At 34.4% G+C, this 21,882-nt stretch overlaps 1 protein-coding gene across 4 annotated transcripts in view; it reads right to left on the bottom strand.

Moving 5' to 3' along the window:
- The window catches only part of LOC123685058, a 456,594-nt gene that overhangs the window by 415,651 nt on the left and 19,061 nt on the right, over positions 1–21,882 (bottom strand). The window contains exon 1 of one of the 4 annotated variants that reach the window (XM_045624650.1): positions 1,403–1,465. The exons of 2 other annotated variants lie outside the window; for them this stretch is intronic. The gene's annotated coding sequence lies outside the window, so the exon portion shown is untranslated. Of the gene's footprint in view, positions 1–1,372; positions 1,466–21,882 lie in introns of those variants that run through there. One more of the 4 variants, XM_045624647.1, reaches the window with a different exon arrangement.

Below are 21,882 nucleotides of genomic sequence, written 5' to 3'. Positions count from 1 at the left end.
TAATCGCCGTATCGTCCTCGAAGGCAACTATGTTGAATAATTAAATCGAATTTCTTTTACTATGGCAGACCGGGGACTTTTCAAAATTGGCCTGTTAGAGATGGGAATGACTAGACCAGATATTAAAATTAAACTTGAGGAGAATCGGATCGTGAAAATGTATAATTAACACTCACCTGAGTCATACAAAGTAAAAGATAGAATTCTGACATCAGCGCAAAATTCCCACATTTCCACATAGTCTCTAATGATAGAGACATGAATGATCATGTATTTACAATTAATGATTGCACCCATACCGATCACAGAATTGAATTTCAGAGCGTTTCCAAACAGATCGCTCAGTTATTTCGTCACAATGTTTATAATGTTCGAATTTTGAGCAGGTAATGGGGTCTCAAACGATAACGTTGGACTCACTGATGACGAATCCGTTCTTAAATTAGATTCAATCCATCGGTACACACGAAAATTTGCAAATAACGAAAAGACCCATAAAATTTAAAGGTAGTTCAAGTTCGTAAATAAGCAAAATCCGACTGTGTTCCGTAAATATGACTGTTGAAAAGTTTGTTTTCCTGACAATTTCGAAACTACATCTTGGATCGCAAGTGAATATTGCATTCAGATGTGAAATAACGATTCCAAGCTTCATGCGACATTTTCTGTTTTATTTCGTGACCAAAATAAGGTAAATTCAAGGAAAATATCGAAGAAAGTCACACAATATTTCTGTGACCAAAAACCAACGAAGCTAAGTTGACGAATTGTATATTGAACATTTTTTTTTTGTGTCATTCACAAGCTTATTCTTTTCAATTCCTAGATGTTATAAAATCATTAGATATCCAAAAGGTCAGCGGAGGTTGTTGTGTTTCGAGTCCCCCTAAATTTTTGTTGCCCCCTCTTGAAATATCGCATTGATAAAAAATATAACATGAATTTAACGTAAACTAACTTAAAACTAAACTTCGTCTCTAGAATCTAGATCTATTGTAGTATTCGAATAAATAGTCTTTTTGTTTATTGGAACTATAGCATCATACATTAGTTACTGATCTTCAGGAAACATATCAACGATTAACAATACGGGATAGGGTAACTGATTTTAGTTAATTCACGAATCTTGTTCATAATCTATATATGAGATTTAAGATCATTCTCATTTTTCAGATCGTTATGAATCCACTACACATACGCTAAGATGTCTAAAAACATGGTGTGTGCACACATCAATTTTTGAATGGAATGACATTCAACCAATACAGTCCATACACCAGGTTTTTAGACATCTTAACATACGCTTATATTGCATATTCCCTTAATGTTATATATTTGTTGAGAATTCATAAGTTCTTAAAACGGTACTCACAGAGCCATAATGAAAATCAAAAACACTAACCCGTGGTTTCCAAAAGACTGATCAAACCTTTGTTCAACTGACACAACTTGACAACTTCACAACTTGACAGCGATGACAAAACGATTTGGGTTTCAGAAATGTCGCTCAGTGAAAAATTGACTAATCTATGATCATTTCGATTTGACGATTTGATCTGAAATTACACAGATAGAGGGTATTTCTCTGCGAAAATTTTAGTGAATTGTGATGACGTAGCCTTCATGAAATTTTACATAAAACTAAAAAACATTGTTATTTCATATTTACCTGAAAAATCTCAATTCGATTGTTATTATAGATAGTAATATGTGAAATAATAGCGAAAAAATTATAATTATGATGATTTTTCGCTACTCCGCTCAAATTTTCTATGGTTCTGATGACGCTATGAACAAGATAATATACGAGTAGCTTCAAATGGATATGTTGCAAAAATAAATGGCTTTTACTTTAATTATTTTATTGAAAATGTAGGGGTGAGTGGGGCAAGTGAGCCATACAGGGGAAGTGCGTATTTCGCGATATCTTCCTTGACCGACAATATATCCGGCAAAAATGAATACAGTTCACGAGTGAATCAATTACCTCGTGATGTCAATGGAAGACTTTATGAAAAATAGTGAAACTTAAGTAGATATGGAGATTTATCGTGACTCCACTTTTGTCTTGTGAATTAAATATGGATATTTCATAATTTATAGGGAAATTCTAAATATTTCATAGAATACATCATATAACATCAAACTCATGTTATCAGGCTTGATATTTAGAACGTTGCCAAGCATAAGCGTACTTTGCAAAACATTATTTTCACTTCTTATGACACATTGGGGCAAGTGAGTCTCGAGTACTAACATAATCACAAATTCATCCTATAAAAACCAACTGAAATAAAAAGCAAAAACAGCGAGACCCAAAGCACTCATAAGCACTTTGAGAATGCTGGACCAAGTTCTTTGAATAAATAAGAGAAAAAGAAAATAAACTCTGAAGCCAAAAAAAAAAATATCGGAAAACCACAATATAATGAAACAAATTAAGACAATTTTCTTGAAGAATGAATGATGTGTATTAATATAGCGTCTCGATGAACGAAGAGTAGAGGGACTCATTTGCCCCACGATATGGGTCAAGTGAGGCATTTGAAGTTTTTTTTTTCAAGTCAGAAATTCTCACCTAAGAATTATTATTTAATTAATTCTGTGTATTGAATAAGTATCTAAAGTTGTGTCTAAATCAACAAACACTGTTTTTTTTGCATTTTTGAGAAAGTTATACCTCGTTAAACCTTAAGGTGTCTCAGTTGCCCCACCCTCCCCTAATTATTGTTATTCAAACCGAAAAAATTAAGATTTCCTTGGAAACTTCGTTTATAAACAATACCTATCTCTAGCAAGTTATTTCGCCAAACACAACCAATTATCATACAGAAAATCAACTCTAATTTCTCCACAGCACTCTTGACCACGAATTTAAATGAACGCTCGTTATTTTGTTGACCAATGACAAGTGTCAAGCGGTCTATACGAAAAAGGTTACTTGAAATATTGAAAACCACTAGTAACCTCTCTGGAATTCTCGGCGATATAGATATACCGGGTGGCCACTTTTTCAATGGGATTGTATAGGTAACTTTTAAACCATAAGAGTTAGAAGGTCGGTCAAATGGAGAAATAGTTGCATGCATAGAAGCATTATCAAGCAGTTCAAACAAATCGAGATTATCAGGGCCGGTTATTGAGATATCATAAGAAAAGTAAATTCTGTCATTTTGATTTTTCTTTTTTCCCACTTTATTTCAAATATTATCAAAAAATGTTACAGGAATTTTTTATTCGACAGTAAATTGTTCTCAATTTGACGTAATCAGATTTCCTATCCAACGTTTCGTGCTCTCTGCGCCACCCTCAACCTCATTTTTTTCAATACGGACCTGTATATTTTATGACACTTTTCGAAATAACTTTTAACGCTGAATTCAACGATATATCATACAATGTCATTCAAAGTTGATTTTCAGGTGATTTTGACCCTCGTCCAAATTTCTTTGGGTCGGATCTGTATTACATTTCGGTACCTTTAGTTTAATTAACATCAAGCAATACATTTCGCTGAGAAAATCAACTTACTCATCTTGAACTAAATGGAACATATCAGAATCAAATCAAGAAACAAGTAATAATTATTTACATATTTCAATTCATAATAATTAAACGAATTCTCATTTAATGAAAAAAAAATCGAATTATTATTCGAAAGTAGATGAAAATGAATGAAGAAAGTGTACGAAATGTCCACCATTTTGTAAAATGCACTTAACGGTTCTGGAACCCATACTTCTAATACATTTGCTTATTTCGTCTTCTTGAATACCTTTCAATACATTCTCAATCTTCTCGCGAGAAATCACTATTGTTGGATTTGTCATTTGTTCCAGAATCGAACTTTAATTTGATATCATTACGATATAAGTTTTGAAGGCTTGGTATTCAAATTTAAAATCATTGTATTCGCGTCTCTTGACTATTTTATTAACAGCAGTTTTTGATAAATTGCATTCACTACAGATCCGACCCAAAGAAATTTGGATAAGGATCAAAATCACCTGAAAATCTACTCTGAATGACATTGTATGATATATCGTTGAATTCAGCGTTGAAAGTCATTTCGAAAAGTGTCATAAAATATACAGGTCCGTATTGAAAAAATGAGGTTGAGGGTGGCGCAGAGAGCACGAAACGTTGAATACGAAATCTGATTACGTCAAATTGCGAACAATTTACTGTCGAATAAAAAAATCCTGTAACATTTTTTGATAATATTTGAAATAAAGTGGGAAAAAAAGAAAAATCAAAATGACAGAATTTACTTTTTTTATGATATCTCAATAACCGGCCCTGATAATCTCGATTTGTTTGAACTGCTTGATAATGCTTCTGTGCATGCAACTTTTTCTCCATTTGACCGACCTTCTAACTCTTATGGTTCAAAAGTTACCAATACAATCCCATTGAAAAAGTAGCCTCCCTGTATACCATACTGAGATTCATCGACACATATGCTTCATTGTTTGAAATTAATAATTTGTATTGCTCTTTCTCAAAAAAATATATATATACCATACCCATAATAATAAAATATAGCCATGAAATCTGTGCGAATCTGCCAGATTCAATCTGCGATATTCTCGCACGATTCTGTTCTAAGTACAAGATGTGGCAGAATAAATGGATTAGCCACAGAATTAGAGAAAGACTATACCGTCTATACCTAGGCATATCCTTCCTCGAATCGTACGAGAGCGAATAATAACTTCATCATCGACCATCTGAGTTACATCTTCCACTAATGTTCATTGCACACAGGCCAAAAATAAACAAAAATAGATAATAATAATTCGACGCAGCGTGCATGTGTCCAAAGCAAGTGTGTGTTGGCACAGCGCAATGCCGGTATGAGTCAATACACAAGGTTAATGTTGTTCTGTCGGCGTAAACGGGTTGCCTTTTTCGAGAGCTATGTTAATTCGAGTTAACAGTCCACGATGTCCAACACCTGTTTTACGAATGTGTTTTACGAGCATCCGCATTGGTATAATTGCCCCCATATCACGCATTTTTCATACCGGGAAGATGAAACCAACATTTTATTTTGTCTGAAATTACAGCTGCACCAAGGTGATTCTTATTTCATCACTTCGAATTTTAGAGTTCGCGTTTGTTCCTCAACAATTTTGAAATTTTAATAATCATTTTGCTTGCCATGAAATGTAGGGGGTGAGATAAAGATAGAAGGCTAAAAATATTCATAAAATTGTAATTTTTCTTAACTAGATAAAGGGTGTTTTTTTAGAGCTATAGAACTTTAAATTGCAATAAAACAACGATGGACTATTCGATTGACATAAATTTTATTTATCCGCAAGATAATCTTGTGGCATTACTTTTCAATTATGATTTCTGGCATATGACAGTCACGGCTGGCTCGAATATAGTCCAATCTGGACGTCCAATTTTCGATGACTTTTTCCAACATTTCTGGCCGTATATCGGCAATAACACGGCAAATGTTGTCTTCCAAATGGTAAAGGGTTTGTGGCTTATCCGCATAGAGCAATGACTTTACATAACCCCACAGAAAGTGGTCGTGCGGTGTTAATTCACAAGATCTTGGAGGCCAATTCACAGATCCAAAACGTGAAATTAGGCGGTCACCAAACGTGTCTTTCAATAAATCGCTTGTGACACGATCTGTGTGACATGTTGCGCCGTCTTGTTCGAACCACAGCTCCTGGACATCATGGTTGTTCAATTCAGGAATGAAAAAGTTAGTAATCATGGCTCTATACCGATCAACATTGACGGTAACGTTCTGGCCATCATCCTTTTTGAAGAAGTACGGACCAATGATTCCACCAGCCCATAAAGCGCACCAAACAGTCTGTTTTTCTGGATGTAACGGTGTTTCGACATACACTTGAGGATTAGCTTCACTACAAATGCGGCAGTTTTGTTTGTTGACGTAGTCATTCAACCAGAAGTGCGCTTCATCGCTAAACAAAATAAAATAGACGTAGTGCGCGATACTTATTCCGCACAGAACCATTATTTTCGAAATAAAATTGCACTATTTGCAAGCGTTGTTCAGGAGTGAGTCTATTCATGATAAATTGCCAAACCAAACTAAGAATAAATCACTTGACAGCTGTTAAATCGGTCGCCATCTTGAACAGTTATGCCAACTTAAAGTTATATACCTCGAAAAAAAAACCGTTAGAAGGAACTGCAAGGTCATCAGCTGATATAAGTGGCACATAGAAATTGTAAAACTTAATAAGTAGGTATATGAAAAGAAAATATGACGTTGAACATTTTCTGATATAAAAAGAAATGGTTAATAAAGAAATAAACGAATAAAACACAAAATACTTTTATTTTTAAGACAGGGACACATTTATAACTCACATTTTCACAGGCATCAATCACCAAGTAATATAAATTTATCATTAAAGGAGGAAGTATTCATGAAGCACATTCCTACATATACCAATCACTTGTTCATTTTTTTTAATTTGCTTCTCTGTTATCCATACCAATGCATTCAGCGTGAGCTCAATAAGCTTCTAAGTACCTCTTCATTGGTTGCTCTGTCTACCCAGGATATACGCAGTATGCGGCGGTACAAGTACATCTCGAATGCGTCGATGCGCTTTTCTAGCGTACTGTTGAAGGTCTCTCGCATTCATAAGTGAGGACTGGAAAAATGTAACAGCGTAACATACGCGCATGGAGTTGTAAGCTCAAGTTTCGATCAACAAAAAGATTCCTCATCGAAGTAATTGACCGTCTAGCTTGTTCGATTCTTGAAATTATTTCTTTTTTTGGTGCACTGGCCCCGTTGACAAGGCCTTCTAGGTATCTTAAAGATTGCACTTGCTCCACTATTTCGTTGTTGATTTGAAGGATGGATTTCTTCGGTGTCTTGGAGAACACAACTACCTTAGTTTTTTAACGATAAGTGAAGGCCATACTGCATCAAGCGCTGGAGGTGTAGGAGACTGTCGGCTAGCACAACTGTATCAATGGCGAAGCGAATGTTGTTAATGAGGAGATGCCGTTAATCTTGATTCCTTCTTTCACATCATAAAGAGTTTTTCGGAATACTGCTTCAGAATAGATATTGAAGAGAAGGGGAAACAGGACATATCCCTGCCCACCGCCCCTGGGAATCTCTATCTCGTCAGATATTGAGCCACCCACTCTCACCTCTGCCTTTTGGTTTCATCCACACCGATGGATCTGAAAATCTCGACAAGCTTCTGGTGTGAGACACAGCCAAAGGCCTTAAGGTAGACGATGAAGCAGGCATATTACTCGCAATTGCCATTTTAATTTTTTAAATTCATAAAGTTAAATTTGGCATTCATATCGAATATTTTTTTCTATATTCACTTTATCTTATTTCTCTTTTAGGAGCATATAAGTAGAGGGCAGCAGTTCACGATAGTCGATTATTTTTTTCACAAAATTATGATTTTACCTCTTTTGTAATGATTTTTATAGGTTTTTTTCACGAATATTGTGAAAATATATCAGTGTTTGGTACATCGAACATATCATCAATTCTCTTGCGAATAACGAAAAGTTCTTTTTTCATTCGAGAATCAAAAATATTGACAATCTGCAATGAAGGTTATTGTTTTAAGAAATTATGTGAAAACCCCAAAAAATCGGAGGTTCAAAGAGGAAAAGTATAATTTTGTTTTGAACTGAGCAGTCACATGATGGTATTCCCTTTTAAGTTCATTTATGATCAAAATCCGTCTAGGGGTTCCGCGAAAATAGTAGTTAGAAATTTTATTTTCCTAATCTTCTGATTTGTGAGCAAGTTGATAACATTCACTCTACCAATATTCCGAATAACATTCCGATAGCTTAGGTAATAATTCATATTCATTCGATTAAATTATTTAATTAAACCAAATCCTTCAATTAGTACTTAATGATTGAATGAATGCGTTAATATCGCATGATGTTTTTTTTCAGTGATGACAAAGTATGTAAATTATGCTCAATCATAAAACACATTGTGATCGGTAATGCAAACCAGGTTCCGAATAGTGCCTTCCAAATGAGTCAACCGACAACAGTAGATCAAATCCATAAAAAGCTGATATTTTTGTCGATTAAGTTGACATTTGGCATTTCTTTTGATTATTATTTTTTCGTTCAATCAAGATGTTGTAGTCTAATGGTAGCATGAGGTGACCATTTTGAAAAGCAAATTCATCACAATCAATTCACATTGATTATGATCGCTTCATTCCGGATTTCAAAACTCAATTTATTGCTTCGTGGAATATATTTTCAGGCGATAGAAATATTCAATAAAAGATAGTTATCAGCGAGTTCATGATTCGTTTTTTGAAAATTCTATTAAACAAACATACTCACATTACTCTAATATACTGAGACCACATTCGTTAAAATTGAAGGAATTATCCTTAAATTCCAACGAATAATTCATTGCATTCTTACATAACTGATTAAGACCTATGCTAAAGTTGCGATGCCAAAATATGTCCCACTATTTTCTAGAGAATCTTTGACGTTGTTAGACGATGACGTCAAATGAAGTGAATCATTCAGCTATCTGTGTTCTGAAAAATAGATACAATAAGCTTCCTATGATTATATAGAACTAACACGAACTAAGATTATCTGCTATATCAATCCACGACACAATGTTCTAGCTATAAAAGCTGAACTAAACCGGCTAACGACTACAAGAGCTATTTGTAATTAAGTCAGCATAATTTGTAGGGACCCTTGTCATGAAGGTGGGCCTCATTCTTGTATAAATTACTGCTTGAACAATCAAATTGACGAAGAAACTGCCACTGTATACTTTTATTTCTCATGTTACTTCTAACATAGTAATTACCTCCTTGAAATGCCCATATGTATAATGTGGCTCAAATTTGATCTGATATTTGTTCGTTATTTTGAAAATAATTTTCTATATAAATAAAATGAGATAAGCTAATCTTTTCTTATTTTAGAAAAGTTCGTTTTAGTTCAGGACAAATGAGGAGGTCTGTCAAAGTCAATGAAAGATAAAATTAATTTAATAATCTGCTAGCCATAATGCCTAAAGCATTCCGAACGAGGTGCGAAAAACTAGTTGTGAAATATACCGTTTCATCGTATATTCACTGCAGTAGTTTGAATTCAAACCAATTTTCATGATGCTTGCTACTTTAGTATGAATTAATTCAATCTTGAGGGTTTTAACTCCGTCTGGAAACATTCTTCAGAAGAAAATTTCCACAATATTTTCGTTCCTAGAGGTGGTGAATTATTGAGCTTTAATTTTGGTACAACATGAAAAATGAATCAAACTAAACTATGCTGAAGATTGAAACAATCATCACAAAATTCGGTAATTTAATTACTCATTAATAACTAAGGATTATTTGGAATATACATTTAATATTAAATCGCAACTCAAACTTCATAGAAATTATGTATATTTCAATTTTCAGCAACATTAGTGTCACTTATGTGAGTATGCTGCAAAAATGTTATCTTACCTCATTAAATTTGAAACAACAATAGTTTGAGTTATGTGATTTTGCTGCGCATGAAAAATCTCATCTGAAAAACCAAATAGATTCTATATATTTCAATTTGAAACAACATAACATGCGTATTTGATGAGTTCAATTCAAATTCGAAATAAAATCTCCAATAGTATTTAGAAACAACCATTCAAATTCAAAGCAACATACATGCTCGTATACATGTCAGTAATGTTGCTACAAATATAAAGTCGCAACTTAAACTTCATAGAAATTATGTACTTTTCAATTTTCAGTAACATAAGTGTCACTATGTGAGTATGCTGCAGAAATGTTATCTCATCTCATTAAAATTTAAAACTACAAAGAGTTTGAGTTCTGCGACTTTGCTGCGCATGAAAAATTTCATCTGATAAACCATATAGATTCTATATATTTCAATTTAAAACAACATACATGTATCGTTCATTCAGTTGGTGTTTCAATTCAACTTTAACACCATGTTAATTCGAAACGAAGCTTTTTTGATCCATTCTATAATTTATTAGGAAACCTAAGGTTATTCTTCGATGTTGACCCTATGTTTAACGTATGGCGGTTTTCTTTCGGGACACCCTGTACCTATAGTTGTGCTGGAATCTGAAACTGTAATGACCTTATGAAAATTACTTTGGTAATGGATATCAAACTCCCTTCTCCAACATAGAAGAATTCAATTTATTGAATACAAAGTATTCGCATTTTACTTCCAATAACCGAAGACCAGACCCAATATCGAAACAGTTCAATAACTTTCTAGAGTTCACGAACTGTGTATAATTATATTAGATCTCGCCTGCGAATATTTCTATCGAATACTGAGAAAAACCTAACTTTTCTTAATTTTCCAGAGCAAGTTTTCCTAAGGTATACTCCGGTTACATTAGCTCTGCAGAAGAACTTTCTTGGCATACTCAATAGATTCAAGTTAATATAATCCTTATGTAAGGAAAAACTTCTTTCTGCTGATGCTTGAGCAAATCGAATTTCGAGAAAATTTCTTGGATTTGTTGAAACAAGTAGTAAGTAGTTTTTCCGCGGAAATGTAGGAATTCAGATAACTACTTCCGGTATTCAATATTCCTAATAAATTGAAATTCATAAAATAATGACACCAATGTTAGTCGAGCACTAGAAATACGAACTACTACCAGATTGCATTGAATTGCACAGGTTTGTATACATAAAGTAACATTACCTCTATTCCCAAGAAAAGTTATTACAGTGGTTATCAAAATCAGTGGTGATTACTGTGAAAATGAAGTTGTCATCATTATCATTTTTATTATATTTTTTGTGTGTCAATATCAACCTATTGTATCCACACAAGAAGAAAATTATATCCTCCGGTCGAATTTCATAATGAATTTGAAGCTCAAATATTTATTATTACGATTATTAAGTAGCTACTATGATTTCAAACATCTATACAGGGTGTCAAGGGAGTAACTGTACCTTCTCTTATCAGAGGTAAATATGTCTAGGTGAGTTTGATTGACTATAAAAAATTAATTTCTGACGAGTTCTCATGTCCATGGAAATACATGAAAATATGCAATTCTGAAACTTGTGTCAGAATATACCGTTTCGAAAATTTTTGATTTATTCCCGAAAACTTTTTTTTTCGGCAACCGTCCGGGAAGTGCTCACTTCCCGGACGCTTTTTCTCTGAGGAAGTAGCATTTCCCGGCCTAGTCCGGAAAGTACGTACTTCCCGGACTAGGCCGGAAAAGAATCATAAAATTCATAGCAACCGAGATAACGGCTGACAGTTCATATGAAATTAGTTGTCAAAAATTTGCATGTTTTTTTATCGCAATCGCAATAAAATATGGAAAGCAGCAGCGATAGTGTTATTTTACATGGTTGCCGAAAAAATATTGTACGCAACACGCCCGAAAATGGTTTTTTTGGACTCACAGACTTCCAGGACTCGCTTACGCTCGTCCTGGAATTTTGTCTATTCGTCCAAAAAAACCCTATTTTTCGGACTTGTTACGTAAATTACTATTTTCGCCAACCGTCCGGGAAGTGCTCACTTCCCGGACGCTTTTTCTCTGAGAAAGTAGCATTTCCCGGCCTAGTCCGGAAAGTACGTACTTCCCGGACTAGGCCGGAAAAGAATCATAGAATCCATAATAATAATAATAATAATAATGAGCTTTATTTCAAATAAAGTAGGTTCATGTACAAATACATTGTCTACCTGAAGTGAAACAGTGTCAGATAATAATCTTTAGTCTATTTTATATCAAATATTATGTACCAAGAATTCTTCCACTGTATATGGTTCAATCTGAAGCAGCAACTTATAGACTTCCTTCTTGAATAGTTTGAGGTTGGTTATGTCTCTCATCTGGTTTGAAAGTCTATTATAGTATTTTATACACCTGTATTCTGGTCCTTTCTCTGTGAGTGAAAGCTTATGTATTGGATATTTTAGTTGAGTTGTTCTTGTGTCATATTTTGTAGAGGTTTTGGTTTCGAAACAGTTTCTATTTTTGAACACAAATATCAAGCATTCTTGGATGTGTATCGCTATGGCTGTAAGTAGTCCATGTTTCCTAAATATGCCCCTGCATGTTTCTCTGCATGGCATTCTCATTATTGTTCGAATAGCTCTTTTTTGCATCTTTAGCACTTGCTTCATGTTATTACCACTACCATAAAACATAATACCATACCTTATTTTGGCTTCAAAGGTTGCCTGGTAGACAATTCTCATAGACGATGAGTCAAGATAGTTTCGTAAAACACCCAATGAATAACAAATGGATCCCAGTTTTGTACACAGGCCTGTAATATGTTCATCCCAGTTCAAGTTCTCATCTACAGTTAACCCAAGAAATCGTCCTGAGGTCTGAAGATCAAGTTTACTGTCATTTAGCTGAATGTGAGAAGGTGTTTGAAAGTTTGCATGTGTGGTTTTAATAATTATAGCACATGTTTTTTCTACATTTAAACATAAATTGTTTGATTGAAACCAGTGATTAGCCTGTTGGAGAATACTCTGTACTAAGTCTGCAATCTGGGGCAAGATGTCCGCCTTCAATATAAAACTTGTGTCATCGGCATAGTTTACCATGGATGTATTTGGATCAGAACGTAGTACACTCATCAGGTCGTTGATGAAGATGATGAAAAGTATCGGTCCCAGTATACTTCCCTGGGGAACTCCAAATTGAATCAATGCCTCCTCGGATAAAGTTCTCGTGCCATTACCATCTATAATTACTTGTTGTTTTCGATTTGACAGATATGACCTAAACCACTCCTTCTCTTTTCCTCTTATTCCGTAACTGTCCAATTTATTTAGGATATATTTGTGAAACAAGGTATCAAAGGCCTTAGATAAGTCCAGCAGTAAGGCGATTACCACTTTGGAATCCTCCAATGCATTCAGTACATCAGTAATGAACTGGAATGTTGCTGTTGTTGTTGATTTTCCTTTCACATATCCATGTTGAGTGGAACTTAAAATTTCCTCATTTATAAGAAAATCTACGAGTTGTTCACTTATTGCCAGCTCTAATATTTTTGAGAATGCTGGTAGTAGGCTGATTGGCCTATAGTTTTCCGGTTCATTCTCTTTACCCTTTTTGTAGATTGGTTTTATGAGTGCTTTTTTGAGCAATTCAGGAAATACACCATGCTTCATGGAGTTATTCACCAGGTATGCTAATGGAGTAGCTGTCTGATTCATACAGGCTTTAACTGTGCACATTGGAATGTCGTCAATTCCAGAACTATTTTTGTTTTTTAATTTTCCTATTATCTTAAGGGTTTCTTCTTCAGTTATCAGGCGAAATTTGAAATTGTTACCGTTGCGTGTGATATCATTCTGAAATGGAATGTTTTGGTTCTGTTTTATTTTTTCTTCAGCTGCTGTTGCAAAATGACGATTGAAATTATTTGCTATCTCTAAAGGATTTCCAGGAATCTCTTTGTTGATTTTCGTATTGTTTTTGATTTTTGCTACAGTTTGCCATAGTGTTTTCATCTTGTTATCAGACTGAAGGATTTGCTGCTTATATCTTTCTCTTTTCTCATCTCTAAGCATTTTGTCATATTCCTTTTTTACCTCCTTGTATGCTCCCATAAGTACTGGATTGAATGTTTTACAAGTGTGTAATATGTCAAGTCTGGTCTTGCATTTTGTAATATTATCATTGATTGGCTTTTGTTGTCTTCTAGCAGTGGTTTTATTTTTCCTTATCGGACAAGCATAATCTAATTCTGTTTTGAACATATTTGTGAAAGTTCTCCATTGCTGATCTACTTCCTTCTCTGGAATTTTATATACAGCATTCCAATCTAAAAGCGTCAGTCTTTCGATTAAATCTTGGATATTATTGGCTGTAATGTTTCTTTTATATTGATATTCCTCTGTTTGTTCTATTTCTTCCTGAAGAGTCAGTAGTTGTGCTGTATCGTGGTCAGAAATATGTGTTCTTATTATTTGTGATGTAAAGTTTGATTGATTGATCAGAATGTTGTCTATACAAGTTTTTGTAACCAATGTTGATCTTGTTGGTACATCTATGCTAACGTTCAGTCCATATGAGTTTAACAATTCCACAAAGCAGATTGTGTTCTTGTGAGATTTATCTAAAAGGTTAATATTGAAGTCACCTGCAATTACAACAGTTTTATTAGTCCAGCAGATTAGCTGAAGAATCTCCTCGAATTTTTTGATGAATTCTTTTGTTTGACCTGGAGTAGTATAAACTGATAAAATTAAGATGTTCCTAGGGCCCATCTTGACATCTACTGCAGATATTTCCAAAATTTTTTCTACCGATTTTCTGACCAGGTCCTTCATTTCTTGGAATTTTATGCCCTGCTTTACATATATGGCACTACCACCATGCATGTACTCAGTACGACAGAAAGCACTAGCAAGGTAGAAATCCTTGATGTTATGGTTTTGGAGCTGTTCTTTCCTCTTCCAGTGTTCTGTTACGCAAATTATCTTTAGTTCTTTTATATCCTGTGCTATTTTTTCAAGGTGTTCAGTCGCATTATTGATAGATTGAACATTTTGGTGTAGAATTGATACATTGCATTTGGATGTTGTACCAGGGCACCACTTTTGTTGAATATTGCAAAGGGCCTTATGAGGGATATTATTAATAACAGTTTGAAGGAGTAATATCTTAGGGAGGTAATATCACTTTCCAAACTTTCCACTCTTATGCTGATGAATGTATTCGAAACGATGAATTGGGAGACTTTTTCACTAGACAGACAATATTTATGGGTCTGAGATTTTACTATACCCACTCTAGAGGAGAAAAATTCTTGACATTATATACAGGCTGATTCAAGTTATTCGCCATGGCCAGAACGAGCCAATTTCAAAATTTTTATGCTGCAGTCATATTTAGAACATTTACAAGCATCTTCTCGAATTATTTTAGTATAAATTTCAATTCAATCAATCGATTTCTATTCAAAAGGAATCTCAAGCTTTTTGTTTCGATATAACAACTTGAATTTTTTCAAATATTAGTCTAGTCATCTTAGTCAAAATTAGGTACCAATCTCGAAATTTGAGGTACCCTGCTATAAACTCGTATAAACTTGTTTTTTAGCTTCCTTTTGAAATCTAAGGTCAAATATTACAAAAATCGATTTTTTTGAACATTTTTTGATAATATCTCGTATTTGCCATTTATTATCACTATCAATATTTTAAAGAATTGGTTTTTGAGATAGAAGTCAAAAACACGCCATATAAAATTTATTCATTGATGAATGCATAATGATTAATAATTTTCATTTTTTGTTAAGTAATACTTTATATTTATAAAATTTTTCATCAATTAAGTATCTATCTTCAATAACACTCATAACCAGCATATGTTGAATTGTTTATATTTTCTTCACACACATTAGCTTCTTCAGTGAATTAAAAATGGATTATTTTTTCAGAAGCCTACATCTCGAGAACGGCTCATTCTCATATATCGAGATAGATACATTTTTCACGTAAAGTTTTACGAATTTTTATATAGAATTTATTGAAATATTTCTCGGATGTCAAGAAAAAAGAGTAAACCGGAATTTTATGCATTATACCTTGAATTTTTTTTCGAGAAAGCTACCCGTAAAAATATAATCAACATAAGATATGTTGGAGTTGCTCCTATGGCCAAATTTCCATTATCGTTATCGCAGAAAATGTATGATTAAAATGAAGACATCGGATGGCTCTAATTCGAAGAGGAAGAATTTTTGTTTATGGAATATTTTCTTATTTTAATGAGTATTGAGTACTATCACCTCCTGATGTTTGGCTCCACAATGAGGAACCACCCTTTATAAAGAATAACCATTTTCAAGTTTCGTGCAAAAATTTGTATCGATAGCATCAACATAACCACAGCAAAGTCGAGCAGAATATGGAAAAGAAATGTGTAGAGCAATGACTTAAAGGCATGTCTTCAATGTTGCATTTGATTCATGAGTGAACAAGCTAATACGTTAAATGAATTATTAGTCCTTAAAATACCAATTGGTTACACGTTAAGTCTGCAATAAAATAAGGTGTAAGTGGTATTATTTCAAGAATAATCTTCATAACATAAGCAGTATCTTCCTCAAAGTAAATACAATATGCGCATCTTCTTATCAAACAGTATAAATTGAACTGATAATGTTTAATTTGCCTTTTTTCTGAATGATATCATATCTTTCCTCAGAATTCATTATGGTGGTCCTCGAAGTTCTCCAGAAGGCATAAATCAAGCCGAGTTTGTGATTAACTTAACTTCGCATTCTCCTTGTTCAATGCGTCGCGTCGCTTGGATGTGTGCCATTGCTATCTTTCAAGACACATTCTTCGGTGTTGTAATGAATGCACGGCTTTTGGCATCGAATCAGGAATATAATGTAGGTTGCGTGCGACGGTAAATTTTATCATTACTGGGAAATCCGAGAATCAACACAGATTTGAATTCACTAACCTAATTCCTGTGATTGGATTGACTTGACTATTGCTTCCAAATTTTTGGATGTTGGGCGTTCAAATTAGGGCTGGGACTTTTTCGCCTTTTTGTATTCGAATATTCATCCATAAATTTATTCGAATAATTCATTCAAACAAATATTCATGTTTGATTATTCATGAGTAGTCATGAATATTCAACTATTCGTTGATTATTCAGTGATTATTCAATGATTATTCAGTGATTATTCAATGATTATTCAGTGATTATTCAATGATTATTCAATGATTATTCAGTGATTATCCAATGATTATTCAGTGATTGGTCAATGAATATTCAGTCAATATTCAGTGATTAAACTCATGTTTTAATGAACCAATAAAATCCGAGCGTTTTGATGAGTGAATATACCTTTTGCGACGTGGTATAATCGTTTTGTTGTTTTGTCTCTCGCCATATACGCTCTATTAGTGTGACGTCACACACCGTCATTCAAATTAGTACGGTCTCGTTGAAGGAATTGGCTTATTTTCATAAATAAGAGTATTTGAGGAAAGATTTCAGTATTAATTGATAGACAGAAGGAACGAGGTTAATACCAGTAACTTTGAATCCTTTATCATTCCCCAGATTTTGTAAAAAGCCGTGTTTATTAGTTGAACCTCAAGTTCGAACTTACGGCATTAATCTCGTTCCTTCTGTCTATAAATTAATAGTAAAATCGTTCCTCAAATAATCTTATTTATCAAAATAAGCCAATTTATTCAACGACAACGTACTAATTTGAATGACAGTTTGTTTGTATGGATTGTGAACACTGACAGGAGTTTATTTATAATTTCAATTCAATTGTATCTATCAATTTCAATATTATGTAATTTCTAGTAATTTTAATATTAATAAAACGATTTGTCCGTAGTGAATCACAAAACCTTGTTTTAATCATTCCTGAATAGTGAGTCAAGTGATCATTCAAACTTTCATTCGTAACTTCATAAATATTCAACTACTCACTGAATGGAAAACTATTCACTGAATAATCAGTGAATACTCAACTATTCACTGATTATTATTCATGAATAGTAAAGTAGTCATTGATTATTCAACTATTCAGTGAATACTCGACTATTCACTGATTATTCATGAATAGAAAAGTAGTCATTGATTATTCAACTATTCAGTGAATATTCATGATTATTCGAATAATGCAAAATGCAATTATTCGAATTATTATTCAATGATTATTCGAATATTCAAATCATTCATTCATGTTCAAATCCACGCGTATTCGCAAAAATTGACGAGCAGAAAATAAATGTTATAAGATTATTCTATCTTCTCTAGAATTTTACGACAACAATGTTCAAGTTTCATGTCATTTTGTCAATATGTAGATCTCATAATTCCACTGATGATTCTCATAGAAACGTTGAATTTTATGAACATGAGCAGTATTGAACCAAAGGGAACAACACTATTCGCAAGCAAAACAAAAACCAAAGCTTAAGCTACCGCACGAAGAGTGTTTGTATCAGCACCCCATGGAGAACCAACTGATTTTTGAAGAATATTATTTTTCCACTTCAATTTCATAAGTGGACCTTGTAATTCGAAGAAGAATGAAGTAACATGGGCGTATAATTTTGCTTCCGCCGTTTTTTAGAAATTCGAGGATTTATTGTAAAAAACTGATAATACATTTATGATTCAAAGTATTGTCCATCGCTGGCCACTACTTCATCCCATCTTTCTCGCGTTGAAAAAGCTGGTCATCTTTTGGAGCAATCCACGAATCGATCCAATTTTTCACTTCTTCATAAAACCGGAAGTTCTGATCAGCCAGGCCGTGTGTCATTGATCGAAACAAATGATAGTCCGAGGGAGCAACGTCTGAAGGATACGGTGGAAAGGGTTGGACTTCCCATTTCAACGTTTCCAAGTATGTCTTGACCACTTTCGCAACATGGGTTCCGAGCATTTTCATGCTGTAAAATCCTTTTATCGTGTCTCTCGTTGTATTGCTCGGCTCAAACGCATTATTTGCGTTCGAAAATACTCCGAGCGTGTCCCGCCAAATAAAAAGCATGCTTTGGAACAGTGAATATTCGGTTAAGCCGGGAGAACCCCATGCTTTTCTGCGCTTAGGATTATCGTAATGAACCCATTTTTCGTCTTCAATCACAATGCGATACAGAAATCCTTTCCGTTTTTGCCTTGCAAGCACAAAAAAACAAACGCTGTTCAACATCTCTCGGCTTCAACTCATTCGGCACCCAATTTCCTTATTTCTGAATCATTCCCCTGACTTTCAGGCGTTCTGAAATGGCTTGTTGTGTCACTCCCCATGATGATGCCAATTCTTGTTGCATTTAACACGTTGTTGAATGCTTTAAATTCTGCATCTTCAAAAACCTTCTCTCTTCCATCGCCATGTTGGTCTTCGACATCGAAATGCCCCTTCTTGAAGCGTTGAAACCACTTTCGGCAAGTTCTTTCACTAATTGGCCTCATCATAGGTATTTGAGGGTATTCGATTAGCCTCAGCCACAGATTTCTCCATATTAAAGCAGAAAATTGAAACCTCCCGCAAATTACGAGAATTTGGCTCATAAGCTGACATTTCGTGTGAAAGTGGGTGATGCTTTATCTTCATCCAACAGAACAGTTGGGTCTGGCGTGCCGTAGGGATCGGTTCTTGGGCCCATTCTCTTTCTCCTGTACACATCCGATCTGCCACGTATTTTAAAATCCCCATGCCTCCTCTTCGCGGATGACACGAAGTTGTACAACAACCTTCTTTCATCGTATAGCACTCTTCTGGAGGATTTAGACCGGTTGGTTCAGTGGTGTTCTGATTGGTTGTTGCCTTTGAATACTGATAAGTGCTCAGTTCTACGCATTGGTAAAACAAACCCATCTTTTCACTACCGTCTTGATGGTAAAACCCTTTCTTCTGTTTCGCATCAGTGTGACCTTGGCGTGACTGTCACGACCGACCTTTCGTGGTCCAAACATATTGCGCATATTACTGGCAAGGCAAAGCAGACTGCTTTCATTCTTTCTAAATCTTTTAACGGCTGTAACAACGCTACGCTCAGTAAACTAATAAAATATTATGTGCGACCTATTCTGGAATATGCAGGACCAGTGTGGCGGCCTTCATCTCGAGCGGACGCAGCTCTTCTGGAGTCGGTTCAACGGTGAGTAACTCGATTTCCTTATGGACCCATTAGACCTTCTTATGAGGAAAGACTGCAACTCTTCAGTTTGCCAAACTTTGAAGACAGCAGAACAAGAGGCGATATCATTTTTACCTTCAAAGCCCTTCGCAATTATTTTGGCGACGATATCCGTCGCTTGTTTTCCAGAAACCACAATCACCTTAGGGGCCATTCACTTAAGCTTAGGAGAGAACAGTTCCGCACGCCTCAGAGACATCAGTTCCTCACAAATAGGGTGTTCCACTTATGGAACAGTCTACCGAGTGATCTTGTAGATACAACCTCCACCAACGCCTTCAAGAATGGATATGACCGATGGATTACCCAACCTCGAGAATAATACGTCCTAATTTTTTTTCTCTTTGTAAACCATAATTTTTGTTTTGAGTTATATTTAGTTTCCGAATGTTATTTCTTTAAGTTTGAGTTTATAGGTATTTGTACCTCTACTCTTATTGAAACAATAATAATAATGTTTCATCGAGAATAACTTTATGATACAGCCGCAAATCGAGTAATATTTCGATGTCATTATGTTTACAAATACCTAAGTTTATGGTATGACATATAGGCTCAATTTATTTAGATTACCACTTACCGCTACAGTCATCCATTGCAAAACGGCGGAAGCAAAGTTGTACACTTTAATAATTTTAACATAATACATACAGGAAACGAATGTCCGATTTCAATTATTAAAGGAAATAAATGGCTTCAAATTAATATGATTTATTGATTATAAAAAGTACCTATGCATAGAAACAAGCGTCAATACACTTTCCAGTTCATTGTCAGTAGATATTCTCATAAAAGTAGATATTCTCATAAAAGTAGATATTCTCATTAAAAAAATATGATTTCGGCATGTTCTTCCGTGCTGTAAGCGTACATTTCAAGTTGTACCTTATTAACTTGTACCAATTGTATTGTACCAAGTCTCAACTTTCTGCTACTATTTCAGTGTAATACCTACGGAGTCCGGACAATGAACTGACAAGTGTACCTACGCTTATTTCAAGCATATTATTAATAAATCGTATCACTAGACATGAATGACGCTTTTGAGGCCTTTCAATTCCATATACAGGGTGTCCCGGGAAGAATGCGACAAATAAATACAATGAATTAAGGTCATCATGGAGGACCCGTATCAAGAGGTTTCATTTCAATCACCTGAGTGCCTTCGTTTGGGATATGCAGGGTGATCTCATGAGTGAAATTTCACTGTTGAATTACTCTTTAACTAATGGACCGAATATTTTCAAATTTTGAAGTTTTGTCGCCCTTCGTTATCCCCTTTCTGCAATATTTCTGAATTCGAGTAAATCAGATCCGGACTAGGAAAATTTCAGACTTTTCCCATTTTCGTGAATATTGGATCACCCATCGGAAGCCGATAGTAAAATGTGACAAAACTTGAAATTATATTCTAAATATTCCGTACTGAAATCCATCCATTTGCAATATAAAAATATTTCAAATCTTTCGATAAGATGTCCTTGGTAATATTTTCTTTTGAAACTAGTATTTATTGTAACTTCAGGAAATTTTACGGTATGAATATGCAAATAGATGGATTTTTCAGTACGAATCATCATTTGAAATATAATTTTCGCTTTCTTTTGAAAGTAACACTTCGTATATTATTTTGATTATGATTTTGAATAAGGTGTAGAACAGGATTCATAAAAATTTTTCGATTGTAGATTGCTAAGGCGATTTGCAATCATTTTCGAATATTTAAACTTATAAAATTTTGAGTAGCTGGAACAGAATGTATAATTGAGCAAATGTAACAACACTGAAGAACAACGCTTTTAATAGTATTTCATATTAATTAGGATAACGTTTTGTATTGTTGTACGTTGTAATCGCTTCGGCGGTACATATACACACAATGGAGAACAAATGAGAGTTTTCAGGGGCCTCTAGCGTCAAAACTAGCCTATAGAAAAACATTCGCTCATTGAATTTTTTGTTTGGAATGATTTGGACTACAGCATATTAAAAATTCAGCCTCCCTTATGAAGTGTGCGCTATCCGAGGCGCTATCCTTTTTATATCGGTCACAAATACATATCTGTTAATTTGAAATAGGACACATTCTTTATGTTAGAGGGTCTGAAAGGTCCATCACCATAAATACTAAAACTAGGATACTTCGAAAAAGTTATTGATCCGAAACTCTTT

This window comes from Harmonia axyridis, chromosome 1, assembly GCF_914767665.1.
Source record: "Harmonia axyridis chromosome 1, icHarAxyr1.1, whole genome shotgun sequence".
NCBI classification, from domain to species: Eukaryota; Metazoa; Arthropoda; class Insecta; order Coleoptera; family Coccinellidae; genus Harmonia; species Harmonia axyridis.
The sequence above is the reverse complement of the archived record's forward strand: the minus strand, read 5'-3'. Positions and strand labels throughout refer to the sequence as shown.